Here is an 18,580-nt window from a genome sequence, read left to right on the forward strand (position 1 = left end):
TGCCTGGGTCCACAGCTCTCGTTGTCTTCCTCAGAAGAAAGCGGTCTGTGGGTCTGATAGTCCATGAATACGTGGCTCCCAAGTGAGAGGGTGCAGGAAATGACAGAATGAGGGTATTAGGTGACAACTGGGCTCGAGGGGGTGGTGAGAATGGGAGAGTGTCAAGTTTGTAGTACTCCAAGGACTTCTGAGAGCCAAGTCTTACCATCCCACAAGGCAGTGGAATAAAGTCAGGGAGTGTTTGGGATTGTTGCCCCACAGTGGAATTTCACAGGCTGTTATAAGTCTCTTAGGTCCAAAGGGGAAAACCATTAACCATGTTCTGCCTCTGAATGAGTGATGGGCTGGCTTAGGGGAAATGTATTGCCCGTCCTTCTTACAATTACTATTGCAAGAAGCCCTATATTACTAAGAGAATAGACTAGAACTTCTGATGTCCATATGGAAGCTTTTCCTCAAATTAACTTCATTTCCTCTGAGGGCTTTGGGATCCAGGCTCCAGGTTTCAGTGAAGAGTCTGTAAGGAAAGACGAAGAGGCCCCCTTTCGTATGTAGGGATCTCCTCTCCGTCTCTCAGGACCTTGAGCGCGGGCCCATTCATTGTACTAATGCCCATCGAAGGAGTCACAGAGAGGTGACTGAGCCACAAGTCCTTCCTTCGGGGAGCCTGCAGCTTACCCAGGAGAGCCAGGAAGTAGGGCCGAGAGGACATCAGTACTGAGCAGAGGCCAAGCCGATGGACCAATCACCACACTCACTGGTGTTTGCAGTGACCTTCTTGTCGCTGGGACAAAACACCCAACCAGAAGCCCGTGGGAAGAAAGGGTCTGTCTTGGCTGGCAGTCTCAAGGGGAAGGTTCACCATGGTGGGAAAAGCATGGCAAGAGCAGGAGGCCTGGGCCACAGTCTCCACCGGCTTGAAGGAAGTACTGTGCCACCATGAGCTCATTCTGGACACCCACAGGCTGACGGTCCGCTCTCGGCGACACACCTCCTCCAGCAAGTCCCCACCTCTCAAAGGTGCCCATGACCTTCCCAAATTATTACCAGCGGATGACCAAATATTCAAAGCACATGAGGCTATGGGGGGAGGGGTGGCATGTCACATTCAAACCAGCACGGTGGTAAAGTTCCAGGCTCACGTGTTTTCCGTATGCAGGCAGATTTGCTCAGAGGGCTTCCAGTACTAACTAGGGAGGGTGTCTTTGGCTCCCAGATGAATGGTTTTCTGTGCCATCTGCAAATACCTCTTTTAAAGAGATCATCAAGAAATTATATTAGTTTTTTTTCATTTTTCATAATTTCAAATCAATCCAGCCTCTAGTGAAGGCATACCAAGTTGGAAAAGAATGTTACCTCTGGCCTCTTGTTCTCTCCTGGGGTTGTCCTTGAACCCCAAACCATAGCTTGGCAGGCAGCACACACACACAAAAAAAATCAGCATAAGGCTCAGCTATTTAATAGGTGCTGAGGTCAAATGTTTGGAAATGTTACAGAGAAGAAGTCATTTCTGTAAGCATCCAGGAATATGTCACACCCCCTGTGTCTGCCCCTTCATGTCATGTCTTCCTGTCACCAAGAATGACTCACCACTGCCTCAGCCCAGGGCAGCTTGCCACCAAGACATACGGTGTCTTGTCCCTCTTTCTTGTTCACTGACTTGACATCTTCCCCTTGTGTCATTGATTTTCCTATTTCTCATTATTTATCCCACTGCTGTATTGTACGAGATATCAGAACATTCATGTCAACATCTAACATCATGTTAAAAATTTACTAAAATGTAAATAATTCTCCCTGACCCACCCCATCTCTCCTTTATCTATTACTTTACTTTGCTCTTTTATATAGCAAAGCTCCTCAAAATAGTTATTGCTACTAACTCTACTTCTCACATTCTTTCTTTGACCCACATCCATTAGGCTGCAGGCGCCACAATAATACAGAAATCAGTTCTCAAGGTCACTAGCAGTTCTCATCTCGCTAAACCCACTGGCCTGTTCTTGTCCCTATAGACAATATTCTTGGCACTGCTCATCCTAATTCTTCACGTGCCAGCCCTCACTCAGAGTGTCCATGGCCACTTAAGTGATCTATTTTACTTATTTATTTTTGTTGATTTATTTATTGGAGTGTGGGGCATGCCACGGTAAACATATCAGGGTCAGAAGACACCTGGAAGGTGTCTGTGGTCTACCTTCTTTGGGACGGGGTCTCTTGTCTCTGCAAACCTACTGCCAAAGACAGGCACAGGGCTGGAGAGATGGCTCAGCAGTTGAAGGAGGCTGCGTGCAAGGTCTGATAGCCTGGGGTTGATGCTCTAGCGCCCACACAAAGCCAGATGTACTAAGTGGTACATGCATTCTGAGTTCATTTGCAGTGGCAAGAGGCCATGGCACGCCCATACTCATTCTCTGTTTCTGTGTCAAATAATTTTTTTTTTTTAAGGAGCTGGCTTAGCAGTTAAGGTACTTACCTACAAAGCCAAAGGGCACAGGTTCAATTCCTCAGGATCCATGTAAACTAGATGCACAAGGTGGCACATGCACCCGGAGTTCGTTTGCAGTGGCTAGGGTCCTGGCACACGCATTCTCTTTCTCTCTCTTTCTTTATCTCTCTCTCTCAAATAAATAAAAAATAATTTTTTAAAAAGATCTTACAAATAAAAATAAAATAAAGGGCACTCCCTAAACTAGCTGGCCTGGGAGCTTTAGCTTCTCCTGGCTCTGCCTCCCATTGTGGCAGACACACTGAGATCACAGACGCATGGGCCACTCTGCATTCAGCCTTATGTGGGTGCTGGAGACTTGAACCCTGGCCAGGCGGGCTTTGCAAGAAATCTCCTTTGACCACTGAACCATCTCCCAGCCTCAAGTGACTTTTTTGTAAAATGCAAAACCAATCATTTCAATCCTGTTCAAAACACCCCCACTCCTCTGCGGGTCACTGTCACCCCCTCTCCCTGCCCTCCTGATTCCCACTCCTCTGGGCATTGTCCTGTTTTCCAGCTCAGGAACTTTATTCTCACCTCGTGCTTTTCATGGCTCCTGGACCTGCTGCCTAGAGGGCTTTGCCAGGATCTTTGCACACTTTGGTTTTTGTAGCAAGTGGTGCATGGGGTGCAGATATGCATGTGGGCAAATGTGCACGTACAGGTCAAAGGACAACCTCCTGGACAGATTGTCAGGAACGTCACCTACCTCCTATGAAACATGACCTCTCGTCAGCTTGAAGCTCACCAATAAGGATAGACTGGCTGGCCAGTGAGCTCCAGGGAACCTCCTGTCTCCACCTCCTCAGTGCTAAGACTATAGGCATGCCATCATTCTTGGCATTTATAAGCTGGGATTTGAACTCAGGTCCTCACGTTTGCTCAGCAAGCACTTTGTCCACTGAGCCACCCATCCAGCCTGGATCTTTTCCATTCTTACTTCTCTATAAGGTATAGCTCTCGGGCTGGAGAGATGGCTTAGCAGTTAAGTGCTTGCCTGTGATGCCTAAGGACCCCGGTTCAAGGCTCGATTCCCCAGGACCTACATAAGCCAGATGTACCAGGGGGCATACATGTCTGGAGTTGGTTTGCAGTGGCTGGAGGCCCTGGCACTCCCATTCTCTCTCTCTCTCTCTCTCTCTCTCTCTCTGCCTCTTTCTCTCTCTGTCACTCTCAACTAAATAAATAAAAAATGAACAACAACAACAAAAAGATATAGCTCTCTGCTCATGCACTTTTAATTACCTGAAATTATCCTGGTGTTTAATTTATTTAGTAGCTCATTGTCTGGATCTAAGATAGTTGAATCTAAGTTGTATGTCAAGAATTGAGCCTATCTTGTTCGTTAATGTATTGCTGGCATTTGGAATAGGGCCTGGCACATGGATAAGACTCAATAACTATTTGTTGAATGACTGAGAAATATACTACAATATACAGAGCATATGCTATGTGCCAGGTACTGTGAAAATATCACATCTCACTGAAGTCTCACCATGACCCTAAAGGAAGTTAGTTACTGTTTTACTCTGTTTTATAGATGAGTAAACTTCCATGTAAAAAGATGAAGAAAGTATCTAATTTTCCAAGTTCCTATGGCATAGAACTGGACCTTGATCCCAGGTGCATTTTTCTCCCAAACTCCTGTCCTGCCTGCTGAATTATGCAGTCCTTGAAAGTGCCTTCCGCTGCCCGGGAGGGCGGGGAAGGGAATCACGGTGCTGCTTAGGAAGGAGCCGTGAGGTTGCTCTGGGCCCCGGTGCCCTGGCCTGCGTCCTTTGACCGTGTGCGGTGTAGACCATGCGGGGAGGATGGGGTCAGCCAAAGAGTGAATGGGGAGAGAAGCAGTCTGACTCTGGAAGCTCGGGTAATGCCTTCCTTCCATCCTTGAACCCTCCCTCCCTCTTACCCTTCCCTCCTTCCCTCCTTCCCTCCCTCCCTCCCTCCCTCCCTTCCTCCCTCCCTCCCTCCCTCCCTCCCTCCCTTTCTCCCTCCCTCCCTCCCTTCCTCCCTCTCTCCCTCCTTCCTTCCTTCCTTCCTTCCTTCCTTCCCTCCCTGTGTGTGAGTGGGTGTGCACCACTGAGGCATGTGGAGGTCAGAGGACAACATCAAGGTGTGAACCTCTCCTTCCACCTTCCTTTGAGACAAGGTCTCTCCTGTGGTTGGCTGGTGAGCGGCCAGATTCTCCTGGCTCCGCCTCCCATTGTGTAAGTGTGTTGTGATTTCAGGCCACCAGGAGTCTGATTTACAGGGGTGCTGTAGAGCCTGGAACTGGGATCTGCAGGCTTGCAGGCAAACACCTTTAACCACTGAGCCACCTCCCCAGCCTCTGGAAGTCCAGGCTTCCCATCTTTCACATGTAGGCAGGGATGCGGGACCAATAATACCACGTGTCTTCCTACTGTCATTGCCAAGAAATGAATGCTACAGGAAGCATCCCATACCAGTGAGGGACAGGACTTGGTGGTTAACCACCTCCAACAGACAAACCGAGTTATGTCTCCCAGTTTCCTAGAAGGTCCCCAGGTATCCATAGCAGTTATTTTTATTATTATTATTTTTTAATTATTTATTTATTTATTTGAGAGTGACAGACACAGAGAGAAAGACAGATAGAGGGAGAGAGAGAGAATGGGCGCGCCAGGGCTTCCAGCCTCTGCAAACGAACTCCAGACGCGTGCGCCCCCTTGTGCATCTGGCTAACGTGGGACCTGGGGAACCGAGCCTCGAACCGGGGTCCTTGGGCTTCACAGGCAAGCGCTTAACCGCTAAGCCATCTCTCCAGCCCTATTATTATTTTTTTACAATTACTTATTTGCAAGCAGAGGGAGCTAGAAGAGAGGCAGAGAGAATGGACCTCTAGCCGTCTGCAAACCAACTCCAGATACATGTACCACTTTGTGCATCTGGCTTTACATGGGCATTGGGGAATCGAACTCAGGTCACTAGGATATTCAAGTGCGTTAACGTCTAAGCAATCTTTCCAACCCTGTAATTCCTTAATACACAGTCCTGTGTCCCACTTCCTTACTCCTTCATGACCCTATGAACTGAGGTTCCAAGAGGTTTAAAAAAAAATAAAAATAAAAAAACAAGCCACACCTGTGTGAAAGTTTCTACAATGTTGATTGGCTGATTAGAACTTCTGTGGCTGTGGGGTGCTGGAATGTTACAGGTCCAGAGGCAAATTCTCCTGGAATAGCTACAACCCTCTCAATAGCCATTTATTACCCACCTCTGTGTTTGAGCTAACCTCCTTGGGATTATCATGTCAAATCCTTTGTGGAATGTACAAACAGGCCCCTAGCTTCCCCCAATCCAAAGGTTGAGAGTGTCTTCAGATAGCATCAGAGGCCCAGACCAGAGACTTCCTCACTTTGCTATAATCTACCTACCTAATGTTCCCACCCATGTATTGTAAAATTTCCTTATTTTATGGCTTTCTTTGTTCTGTTTCTCTAAAAACTTCACCGACCTTGCTACCCCACTGGAACATGGAATTTGAAGGGACCTGCATCTGTGTGCCCTGGGCCATGGCCACTCTTAACCCAGCTCTGGATTAAACTACCTCTTATCCTCCTTGAAGCAAAAGCTGTGTTTGTGGATGTTTCTAGAGATCGCTTCCCACGTAAGCTGTATCTGCCAGAATTCTCATGCCAGGAGTTGACCCCGGGGAGAGTCCCTCTTCCGACCCGGAATCACATAGACAGAAGCCACCCATCTCCCTCCGGGTGCAGGGGAGAGTCCATGTCAGCGAGCCAGACAGTACAGCTTCCGTCACCGCCTCTGTCACAGCGCATTAACTGCCCTCAGTCAGTCCAGTCAGGTAAGGCCGGCCCACATCACATATGTGAAAAGTGACACTCAGAGAGGTGGGGGACCGCTTGTGTACAAGGACCCCCCGGGTGGATCTCTGCTCCTCCTGGGAGGTTTGTGTGAGGACCACGTCAACTGGTCTCCATGGTGCACCTCTTAGTGGGTGTCCGATCTGAGTCAAGTCCCTGTTCCCTTTTGACATTTGTTATTCCAAAGAAAATTTCATCAATGCAGTTTGGCGTATTTCGTAGTCAAACAAATAGATATATGCTGCCTGAGCAGTTCCTTCTCCCAGGTTTACATGGTCACCAGGTTCAGCGCTTGCCCCGTGGTCTTTGCTCCTCTTCTCACAGATGTGGTTTACAGATAAGCACAAGCGGTGACTTTGGACAAGCTGTCCATCTGCAGGACCTCAGCTGCTGACCTGCCACTTTATACCCCTAAAGTGCCACAAGTCCCAGGGGACCACACCTCGTGGCCCTCAAAGAAGGCAGGCACCCCAGTTCTCACAAGGCTTAAGATTGGTGGGATGGAGAGATGGCTTAGCAGTTAAGCGCTTGTCTATGAAGCCTAAGGACCTCAGTTCAAGGCTCAATTCCCCAGGACCCGCGTTAGCCAGATGCACAAGGGGGCGCATGCATCTGGAGTTCATTTGCAGTGGCTTGAAGCCCTGGCACACCCATTCTCTCTCTCTCTCCCTCTGCCTTTTTCTCTCTCTGTCTGTTACTCTCAAATAAATAAATTAATTAATTAATTAAAAAACAAGGCTTGCGATTGGAGTATGAGGGGTGGAGAGACTGTTTAGTGGTTAAGGCACTTGCCTGCAATGCCAAATGACCCAGGTTCAATTCTCCAGGACCCACGTAAGCCAGATGCACAAGGTGTCATGCATCTAGGTTTTGTTTGCAGTGGCTGGAGGCTCTGGTATGCCCATTCTCTTTCTCTCCCTCCCTCCCTCTCCCTCTCTCTCTCTTCCTCTTTCTCTCTCTCTCTCCCTGAAATAAACAAAAATAAAATATAAAATAAAAGATTGCAGTATGGTAAGTCAAGTAGGAGCTGTGGAGTCAGGCAGAAATATGGGTTTACTCCCGGATCCCCAAAAGGATCCCTTCTTCCCTGGTGCCTGGCCAGCTGCCGGTCTGCATCTCACAATGTGGGTCTTCCCCATGCCCGCACCCTGAAAACATGTCAGTAACCTGTTATAGCTTCCTTGGGCTGAAAAGCATGTGTTCTGCCCATTCATGTTATTCATGTTATGATTCCCTGTGACTTTTCACTAATTGCTTTTCACTAATAAGGCAGATCCACACAGCAACACCCACAGCCAATGCCAAAGGCACCATGTACAGAGTGTTCCTCCTTAGCTGTGCATTGTTTCCTTAAAGAAACATGAACCTGGATATGGAATTTCGGGAACCATACCTGGATGCTTTCCAGAGAAACCCTGGCAACATAGGCAAATACCTTTGTGTTTTCCAACATGGGAGCAAATGGTTTCTATCTTTCTTTAGTGTCGGGAGCAGGTTCAATAAACACTCAGGTGACACTTCTGAATGCAAGAGTGGATTTTACTGGCACTGGGAAGGTTATTGTTTTAATGTGCAAGTGGAAATTACAGACTTCGAAAAGCAGGTGAAAATCCTGGAGTTTAAAGGGAAGGAGCTTTAAGCCGTGGGAATGGGTAAAATCTCTGTGGAAGAGGAAGGAGTGCTAAGTGATGGAGTGGGGCAGTCAGTGAGTTGATCATGTCATTTGCTGCCAAGTTGTCACAAGTTCAAGGCTGGAAGGGAGTCACTGTGAACAAGCCCGAGGTGCCCTTTGTAGATGAAGACTACCTTGAACACACATGGAACATGTGGTCGCCCTAACATCAAAGTTAGCCCATTGGGGGGGGGGGTGCCTAGTGCTGACTTCTGATCTTTGCCACAGTCCTGACATTTGTTACGTGACAATAGGAAATGGGGTCCTGGCAGTTGTTTAAGCGTTCCAGGACATGGTGCCCTTTAAAAGTTTATTTATTTGAGAAAGACAGAGACAAAGAGAGAATGGGGTGCACCAGGGTTTCCTGCTACTGCAAGTGAACTCCAGACACACACACTACTTTGTGCGCTTACTAAGTTCTCTCTCCAGCCCCGTGATGCCTTTTGGTGGCATCTCACTGGGGAGGGGGTCACCATGAACTCCTGAAAGTCTCTTCATGGCTGTCACCAGTCTCTCCCCTTCTCCCATCGTCATCATTCCATGGGAATGAAGAGACACCGGGAGGCTCAGGACACAGACGCGCATGGTTTGCCAAATTTCTTGGGGAGGAGGACATTTGATAGAATTGTCAAAAGATTATAATAAGCTAGGAAAAATGTCAAACCAGACTTACAGTTATATGAAAAACATTATTTTATCTTTTGTGATTTGATTTCACCTCTGTTTCTGACCTAGCTCTCCTGTTCCTGTCATTCTGCCTCCTCTGGGATTCTCATCCATATTTAGAAATAGACCAACAAAAGGTCATCTTTGGGGCTGGAGAGATGGCTTAGCGGTTAAGCGCTTGCCTGTGAAGCCTAAGGACCCCGGTTCGAGGCTCGGTTCCCCAGGTCCCACGTTAGCCAGATGCACAAGGGGGCGCACGCGTCTGGAGGTCGTTTGCAGAGGCTGGAAGCCCTGGCGCGCCCATTCTCTCTCTCTCCCTCTATCTGTCTTTCTCTCTGTGTCTGTCGCTCTCAAATAAATAAATAAAAAATGAACAACAAAAATTTTTTTTTAAAAAAAAGTCATCTTTGTCTACAAGTTCCCTTTTTTCTTTCTTTTTTATTGAAAATTTCCATAATTATAGACAACAAACCATAAGGTCCTCTCCTCCACCTCCCCTTCACAACGCCACTCTCCATCACATCCCCTCCCCCTCTCAATCAGTCTCTCTTTTATTTTGATGTCATCATCTTTTCCTACTATTTTGATGGTCTTGGGTAGATAGTGTCAGGCACTATGAGGTCATGGATAGCCAGGCCATTTGGTGACTGGAGGAGCATGTTGTAAGGAGTCCTACCCTTCCTTTGGCTCTTATATTCTTTCTGCCACCTCTTCCACAATGGACCCTGGATCTTAGAAGGTGTGATAGAGATGTCTCAATGCTGAACACTCCACTGTCACTTCTTTTTAAAAAATATATTTTATTTATTTATTTGAGAGAGAGAAAGAGGGAGAGGGGGAGAGAGAGAGAGAATGGGCTTTCCAGGGCCTCTAGCCACTGCAAACAAACTCCAGATGCATGTACCCCCTTGTGCATTTGGCTTATGTGGGTTCTGGAGAATCAAACCTGGATCCTTTGGCTTTTCAGGCAAACACCTTAAATGCTAAGCCATCTCTCCAGACCCTCCTCTGTCACTTCTTGTCAGCACTAAGGTGCCTTTTGAGTCATCTCAGAGGTTACTGCCATCTGAAAAGAGAAGCTTCTCTGACCATTATAGCATTAATATAATGGTATGAATGTTAAGAGAAGTGCTTACCAGGCAGTTTGATGAGCAGAGTATATGCATTTAGCCAGACATCATCAGGTGTTACACCCCTAGGCTCATGACTACCCCTAGGTTGTCAGTATTAGGCATGTATTCCCTCCCATGGAACAGGCCTCTAGTCCAATTAGAGCACTGTTTGTTTCCCTCATAACAGACATGCCACTATTGCACCCGTTTGGTCATTTGGCCTGGCTGGCCCAACTTAAGGCTTGTAGTGTCCACTGTTTTCATTGCTGATGACTTCTCTCTCCCATAGGGCTGCATGCAGTGTAGCTTTTTCCAGCTTTTTGTCAGCTGATCTATAGGGAGGAGGTTTTCAGCTCAGCTCTCAGTGACCTTGCAGCCCAAGCATGTGGACTATTCAGCAATGGGAGTCTTACCATCTATTCCTGGTGAGAACCCAAGAGCCTTGGCGATGGCCTGTAATGTTTTAGAGGCATCAGGGACCTCCCTGGACAACAACTCACTAGAAAATGTCCCATCCCTGGCACTGAAGTTTTTCTAGTAAAAATCTATGGCTACTGGGTGCACTGTGGTCCAAAAAAGTAGGTATCTGTATAGCTTATTCATACCCTCTTACATATTGATTTTCCTTACCCCCACCCTTCCTGGACTTCATCTCTTCCCCCAACCTCACTTAGGCCATTTCATCCTCGGTAATCTGCTCTTCTACTTACACATATACAGTACCATCCCCTTAAGTCCACCCCTCTCCTCCCTCCCTTATAACTCATTTCCAGCTTACTGGCCTCCGCTACCAATTTTTATTCCCACCCACATACAAGTCTAAAGATTTGTAGCTAGGATGAATATATTTTTCTCTATAGCTGCTTTCCATATATTTTCTTCGGTTTATGTTTAGTAGTTTAATTATAATATGGCGATGAGAGGTTCTTTTCTGATTTTATTTTATTTTATTTTTTTTGGCATTCTGAAGGCTTCCTATATCTGTATTGGCATCTCTTTCCCCATTTGGGGGAGTTTTCTTTTATAATTTTGTTGAAATTTCCTACTATGCCTTTGGAGTTAAATTCTTCTCCTTCTACTATGCCCTGAGTTCTTGTGTTTGATCTCTTCATAGTGTCCCAAATGCCTTGAAATTCCCGTTTATGCCTTCCTATTACCTTATCTTTCCCTTTGTTGGACTCTGTTAGATCTACTATCTGGTCTTCTAGTTTAGATAGTCTGTCCTCTCCTTGGTCCATTCTACGGGTAGGGCTTTCTATAAAGTTTTCTATTTAACTTACTCTGTTTTGCATTTCTAGTATTTCAGATTAATATGTTTTCATTATTCCCTTACTCATGTCTTTTATTGACCTCCTTACTTCATTAAGTTGGTTTCCTGTGTTCTCTTGGTTTCCTTCAGGAGTTTGTTTTCTTCTTTGATTTCTTTGAACATAGTTATAATCTTTTTTTTCTTTAATCCTTTGTCTGGCATTTTAATCTAAATCAGCCTCACTGGAGGTCATTTCTGATGGATTATAATTTTGGGTAGAACTGTATTGTCTTGATGTTTTGTGTTTTTTGTATTATAATGTAGAGCTTTTTGCATCTTAAGTTAATTGGATGCTTGGGTTTTCTAATTATCTTCAGTATTCTTAGATGTGTAAATCTGACCTTACATGTCTTCAGGGTAGGAGTTTATGGTGTCAGGTGTGGCTTTTATACTCCCAGAGAAACAGCAGAAGTGACTCTAGGTGTTGAGTTTACCTGCTATACCAGTGTTCTAGTAGGCTGAGTGGAACAAATTACTGGCAAATTCTAAAATTCACCTGAGCATTATACAAATCCAATCAAAACCAGTAGAGGATTTATGCAAGTGTGGGGATTAAAACAAATAGATAATCTAATAAAGTCAAAGTCCTTTAGATTGCCCCACACCCTTAATCCTTTCAGCTGGGAGGCTGAGATTTCTGGTCTGCAATTGGTTCCAGTTCATCCTGAGGCCAAATGAAACCCTGTCCCCAATCATAACAGAAGAAAAAGACAAAGGCCCTATAAATAAGGAAACATCAAAGGCAACAACAGTCACCACCAAAGTATAGTTTATTTGAGAATGGTAAAGCCGACCAAGAATACATCAATCAAACCTAACACATAACCTGCCCTGACATGGAAGGCGAGATTAGCACTTGTAGTACAGGCCTATGTACCTGGCTTGGTGTAAGTAGGTCCTCATTACCTTTTGGGATGGCTTCCAATCTCACCAGTGCTGAGGGCCAACCTCGATCCCTCTCTGTTGCACTGTGGATTCGGTTAGGCTGCTTAGTCACTTGATCTGGTGCGCTGATGGGCTGTGCTGGATGCTGTGTGGCTGGGGGGTGGGGTATGTACGTTCCCTGGGGGTTCAGCACAGCATTGACAGCTGGGGGAAGGGAGGTTGTGCGGGGTGCCTGGAGTTGGACCGTAGCAGCTCAGCTGGGCCAGTTCGTGATCTCCTTCAGCAGCTGCTCAGCTGGTCTCTGCTGTCTTCCCCTTTTTGGGACTTAACTTTGCCACGAGGCTGATGCAAGTGGAAAATCCCTGCGCCTGGTGTGTGCCGCACCGGGCACTGGGCACTGGGCACAGAGCTGCAGCCGGCTGGGTGGGAGAGCAAGTCGGGCCTACTGGCTCCAGAGAGGGAGACATGTTGGGTTTCCTGCTTGCTAGAAGTTCTGGGTCTTTTCTGTTTGTCTGCTGTGGTTGATGATTGCTACTATACCTTCACCTTTCAGTAGAAGAGTGTATTTTGCTGTTTTTCTGTTTATTCCCCTCCATCCCAGGCTGCTTTGGCGTGGCTACTATGCTGGCATCTTACCCAGAAGTCACAAACTGCCACTTTGACAGGCGTCTAGAAGAGCATAGACAAGGTACCATCCAATTTCTTGTTTTAAATATATGTTTTATTTAGTTATTTGAGAGAGAGGGAGAGGAGAGTGGGCGTACCAGGGCCTCCAGCCACTGCAAACAAACTCCAGACACATGCACCCCCTTGTGCATCTGGCTAACGTGGGTCCTGGGGAATCGAACTGGGATCCTTTAGCTTTGCAGGCAAATGCCTTAGCCATTAAGCCACCTCCCCAACCTAGTACCATCCAATTTCTACCTCGCCTTTTACTCACTAACCCTGGGTAACCTGGACTCCACCAGGATTTTCTGCTTAAGACCTGACTGAAGAGCTCTCATCGATTTAATCTGAGCCATTGTGGTTCATACAGATGAATGAAGTTCTTCTTTTGTGTGTACACATATGCATGTAAAGGTGCATGCACACAGGCACGTGCGGGCCTGTGTGTGTGTGTGTGTGTGTGTGTGTAGAGGCCAGAGGACAACTTCAGGGTCCTCTGGTGTTGTCTTTAGGTGTACTTAGAAACAATATCCACCTTTGAAATAGGTTCTCTTTTTCTGCATGGGGCCCCACCACTTAGGCTAGACTGGTTGGTCAGCAAGCCCCAGTCTGCCTATCTCTGCCTCCCCAGCACTGGAATTACAATGGATCTTTAAACTATATATGTGTATTATTTGTTTAAGACAGAGAGAAGGAGGCAGACACAGGTAGAGAGAATGGCCACACCAGAGCCTTTTGCCACTGCAAACAAACTCCAGATGCCTGTGCCACTTTGTGCATCTAGCTTAATGTGAGTACTGAGAAATCAAACTTGGGCCATCAAGGTTTGTTAGCACACAACTATTTTTTAAAGTATTTTATTTATTTATTTGAGAGAGAGACAGGGAGGGAAAGAGGGAGGAAGAAGCAGAGAAAGGAAGAGGGGCGCGGGGGAGAGGAAGGGCGTGCCAGGACCTCCAGTTACTGCAAATGAACTCCAGATGTGTGCACCACTTGTGCATCTGGCTTACATGGGTCCTGGGGAATCAAACCCAGGTCCTTAGGCTTTGCAGGGAAGTGCCTTAACCGCTAAGCCATCTCTTCAGGCCACAAGCAAGTACCTTTAACCTCTAAGCCATCTCTCCAGCCTACTACCAGTATTTTTATGTGAGTTCTGGGGATCAATCTCAGGTCTTTGTGCTTGCAGAGCAAGCACTTTCCTTGCTGGACTGTCTCTCCAGTCTAAATGAGGGCCATTCTGAACCAGTTCCAAGAGAAAGCAACTGGTTCTCTTGGAAGCACTGGGTTCTGAGCTGGTTACAATCAGTTTAACTTGGTTTCAAGCAAATCAAAGTCAACCTTCCTAGATCCAGGCTGAGACAGCCAGCCCAGTTAGGAAAAATAGTACCAAATGGAAACAGACTGGATCCAGTATAGACTGAGCTTACTGAGACCAGATAAGTGGGCATCCAACTCTTTCTCACTGGACCAGACCAGGCTAATGGCACCAGAGCACCTCAGAAGGAGGAAGCTGAGCTTGGCCTGGTAGGTAGTACTACTTTATATGGGAAGAAAATGATGGGTCTTAGCAGAACAAACAGTCTAAATGAAACTAGCTTTAAAATCAAATGTATCTGTGTAGGCTGGTCTAAACTGGATCAAAACAGCTCTAATTTCAATAACTTTACGTTTGCTGATTAAAACCATCTTTGGCCAGTTTAAACTAGATTGATCTAGCAGCACTGCCAGATGGCTTCACAAATATTTTAACTATTTATTATGGTGAAAAAGGGATGGCGAGTTTATAGATGTTACACATTACATCTTTTCTGGCTCTGAGGATAGAACTCAGGGCCTCATGCTTGCTAAGCAGACACTCCCAGCCTCACATTCGGTCTTATGACTCACATTTTGCTTTCATATATTTTTGAAAAACATAGTTGCTCCTCTGTATTTATAAGTAATTGGTTACTAGACACTCTGAGAAGACCAAAATCTATGTATGATCAAGTCCCTTGTAGAAAATGGTGCAATATTCACATATAACCTATGCACATCTGCACAATAATTCATTCCTTGAAAGACTTCCTTCCTTCCTTCCTTTTCTTTCTTTCTTTCTTTTTTTTTTTTTTTTTTTTTTAGGTAGGGTCTCACTCTAGTCTGGGCTGACTTGGAATTCACTATGTAGTCTCAGGGTGGCCTCGAACTCACAGCGATCCTCCTACCTCTGCCTCCTGAGTACTGGGATGAAAGGCATGTGCCACCATGCCTAGCTCCTTCTTTCCTTTGAGAGAGAGGAGAGAGAAAGAGAGAGAGAGAGAGAGAGAGAGAGAGAGAGAGAGGGCATTCTAGAATCTCATGCCACTGCAAATGCACTCCAGATGCATGTGCCATTTTGTGCATCTGGCTTTATGTAGGTACTGGAGACTTGAACCCAGGCCATCAGGCTCTGCAAGCAAGTCCCTTTAACCACTGAGCAATCTCTCTAGCTCAGGATTTAATTTTTTAAATATTTTATTTGTTTATTTGAGAGAGAGAGAGGCAAAGAGGGAGAGAGAGAGAGAGAGAGAGAGAGAAAGAATGAATGAAAGAAAGAAAGAAGGAGAATGGGCATGCCAGGGCCTCTTGCCACTGCAAATGAACTCCAGTGCATGTGCCACTTTGTGCATCTAGCTTTACACGAGTACTGGGGAATTGGACTGAGACCATGAGGCTTTACAAGCAAGTACCTTTAATTGCAGAGCCATCTCCTCAGCCCCCCTCACAATATTTTAAACCGGCTCTGGCTAACCAACTCAAATGTCATGCAAATGGTTGTTATTCCTCTATTGTTTTTAGGGAAGGAGAAAAATCCTGTATATGTTTAAAACACATGCAATGCATTTCTTGGAGTTTTTGTTTTGGTTTTCAAGGTAGGGTCTCACTCTAGCCCAGGCTGACCTGGAATTCACTATGTAGTCTCAGGGTGGCCTTGAACTCACAGCGATCCTCCTACCTCTGCCTCCCCCGAGGACTGAGATTAAAGGCATGTGCCACCATGCCAGGCTTTTTTTGGAGTATTTTTGATTTCCAGGCTTACTTAGCTGAGTGTGGTGACACATGTCTGTAAATATTAGCATCAAGAGGCTGAGGAAGGAGGATTACAAGTTCACAAGTTCAAGGCTATCTAGGTTACACTGTCACTTCTAGGCTAGCCTGGGCTGCATATGGAGACCCTGTTAAAACTATAAATAGATGGGCATGGTGGCTCACACCTTTAAGCCCAGCACTCAGGAGGCAGAGGTAGGAAGATTGTCATGAGTTTGAAGCCACTCACTACAGAGTGAGTTCCAGGTCAGCCTGGGCTAGAGTGAGATCCTACCTTTAAAAAAAAAAAAAAAAAAAACAAAAACTAAACTAAAAACAAAAACAGGCTGGAGATATAAGGCTCAGTGGTTAAGAACATTTCATGTGCAAGTACAAGGGCCTGAGGAGGCCTGAGAGACCACTTGAATTCAATTTCCAGGGTCCACATAAACAGCTAGGCATGGCCACAAATATCTGTACTCCAGTTCAATTGGGGAGAAGAGACCTGAGACTCCCCAACTCGAAAAATAAAATAATAAAATAAAAAAGTTCCCAGATCAGTTAAGAGTCTCTGACTTAAGTAGGGCATATGATGTTGCACGCATTTCATCCCAGAGGCAGAGGTGAGCTCAAGGTGTATGTGATACCACCAGGGCATATACACTTGCTTGTATTAATCACATAAGTAAAAGAAAAAAGAAAAGAAAAGAAAAGAAAAGAAAAGAAAAGAAAAGAAAAAAAGTAGGCTCTTTACTGACTCAGCACAACATTTGTAATGTTCATTGATTTATGGATTACTTTTGACATGCCTGCTATTTCTTACCCTGTTTACTGTCCCAAGTTTAATTAAATTGGGGCAAGTTGTTTGCCAAAAATATTTTTGTCCCCTTGATTATCTAGAGATTAACTTGCCTTAGTAAACTTCATGTCCATGTAGTGACTTTCTCACAAAGATATTTTCGGGGAACCTCTTTTATTTTTCCCATGGGAACAACACAGTGGAATTACTTCATCAAAGTAATTCATGAGGAGCCAGACCCACAATACATCACATCTTCAAAGGGAAATGATTTCTCCAGATCAGCGAGGACACTGTGTCCCCAGGCCGGCTGCTTTTGTGGTAAATATGCAGACTGCTGCTGAACAGTCCTTCCGTAACCTGAATATAAATAATGTTTCAATTAAATTCTTTCTTCTTTTTTTTTTTCAAAATTCAAAAATTTCTCAACGAAATCATTTGATGTAGGGCCCTTCATCACTTTCACACAGTAGCGGACTTCCTGGCTCATGGACAACGTGAATTCCGAATATGGTTCACTGCTTGACAACCAGATGATCATATTTATTCAAATGGCAAACTAGTACCAAAGCAGAAAGAAATGATGCACAGAGTGAATGAGAGCGAAGACAAGTTCAGCTACAATGCAATTCACAGTAAAAACTGACATGGAAAGGTAATTCATAAGAACCACATATAGGGCTGGAGAGATGGCTTAGCGGTTAAGCGCTTGCCTGTGAAGCCTAAGGACCCCGGTTCGAGGCTTGGTTCCCCAGGTCCCACGTTAGCCAGATGCACAAGAGGGCGCACACATCTGGAGTTCGTTTGCAGGGGCTGGAAGCCCTGGCGCACCCATTCTCTCTCTCTCCCTCTATCTGTCTTTCTCTCTGTGTCTGTTGTTCTCAAATAAATAAATAAAATTTTAAAAAAAAGAACCACACACACACACACACACACACATATATATACATGTATATATATATTTCCCAGACAGAAAGAAAATATTCTGTTTCAAAACCAGACACCTACCAGTCTAAGAAGCCAGGCTTAATCAGATCAAACTTGTTTAAACAATTCTCTGCAAATAAAACCTTTCCTCAATTGTTTAAACTGGTTGCAATTGGATTAAAGTAAGAAAGGCCTTTTCATAGTCCCATAGTGACCTTTGGGAGGGCAGGGTCTTGGCTAGAATGGGAAATAAGAAAATGTCTGCCTCCTACTACACTGCGGCTACCACGACTTCCCAGTTTTTCTGGCTTTGGGCCTGGCTTCTGAGCAGGCTAGGGAAGAGGTGCTTTGTGCATTAGAAGCCCCCAAGTGTTCTGTGCACACCAGAAAGGCATGCGCGTGCTGCCACTGGGTGGGGTGGGCAGTCAATGTCAATCACATCTAGGTGGTTATTGGTGTCCTTCCACACTTTTGCTGGTTTTGTCTCCTGACACGATTAATCATTGAAAGAGGGGTTTTAAAGTCTTCATTATTAATTGTGGATTGTGTTATTCATCCATTCACTGTTTCTTTTTTCTTTTTCTTTTTTTTTTTTTTGGTTGAAAGCTTTAAAGTCAAGTCTCAAATTTTTTATTGACAACTCCCATAATTGTAGACAATAACCCATGGTAATTCCCTCACTCCCCCGCCTCCCACTTTCCCCTTTGAAACTCTACTCTTCATCATATCCCCTCTCCCTCTTTTATTTTGATGTCATGATCTTTTCCTCCTCTTATGATGGTCTTGTGTAGGTAGTGTCAGGCACTGTGAGGTCATGGATATCCAGGCCATTTTGTGTCTGGAGGGAGCATGTTGTAAGGAGTCCTACCCTTCCTTTGGCTCTTACATTCTTTCTGCCACCTCTTCTGCAATGGACCCTGAGCCTTGGAAGGTGTGATAGAGATGTTTCAGTGCTGAACACTCCTCTGTCACTTCTCAGCACCATGGTGCCTTCTGAGTCATCCCAAGGTCGCTGCCATCTGAAAAGAGAAGCTTCTCTAAACAAAACTGAGAGTAGCATTAATAATGAAAATTGAAAATAAATAAATAAAAGAGAGTAGACATTAGAGAGAAGAAATGCTCCCAAGCTAAAAGGGGTTCCCCGCTGGGAGCGATCCCAAAAT

The sequence above is a fragment of the Jaculus jaculus genome, chromosome 10 (assembly GCF_020740685.1).
Source record: "Jaculus jaculus isolate mJacJac1 chromosome 10, mJacJac1.mat.Y.cur, whole genome shotgun sequence".
NCBI classification, from domain to species: domain Eukaryota; kingdom Metazoa; phylum Chordata; class Mammalia; order Rodentia; family Dipodidae; genus Jaculus; species Jaculus jaculus.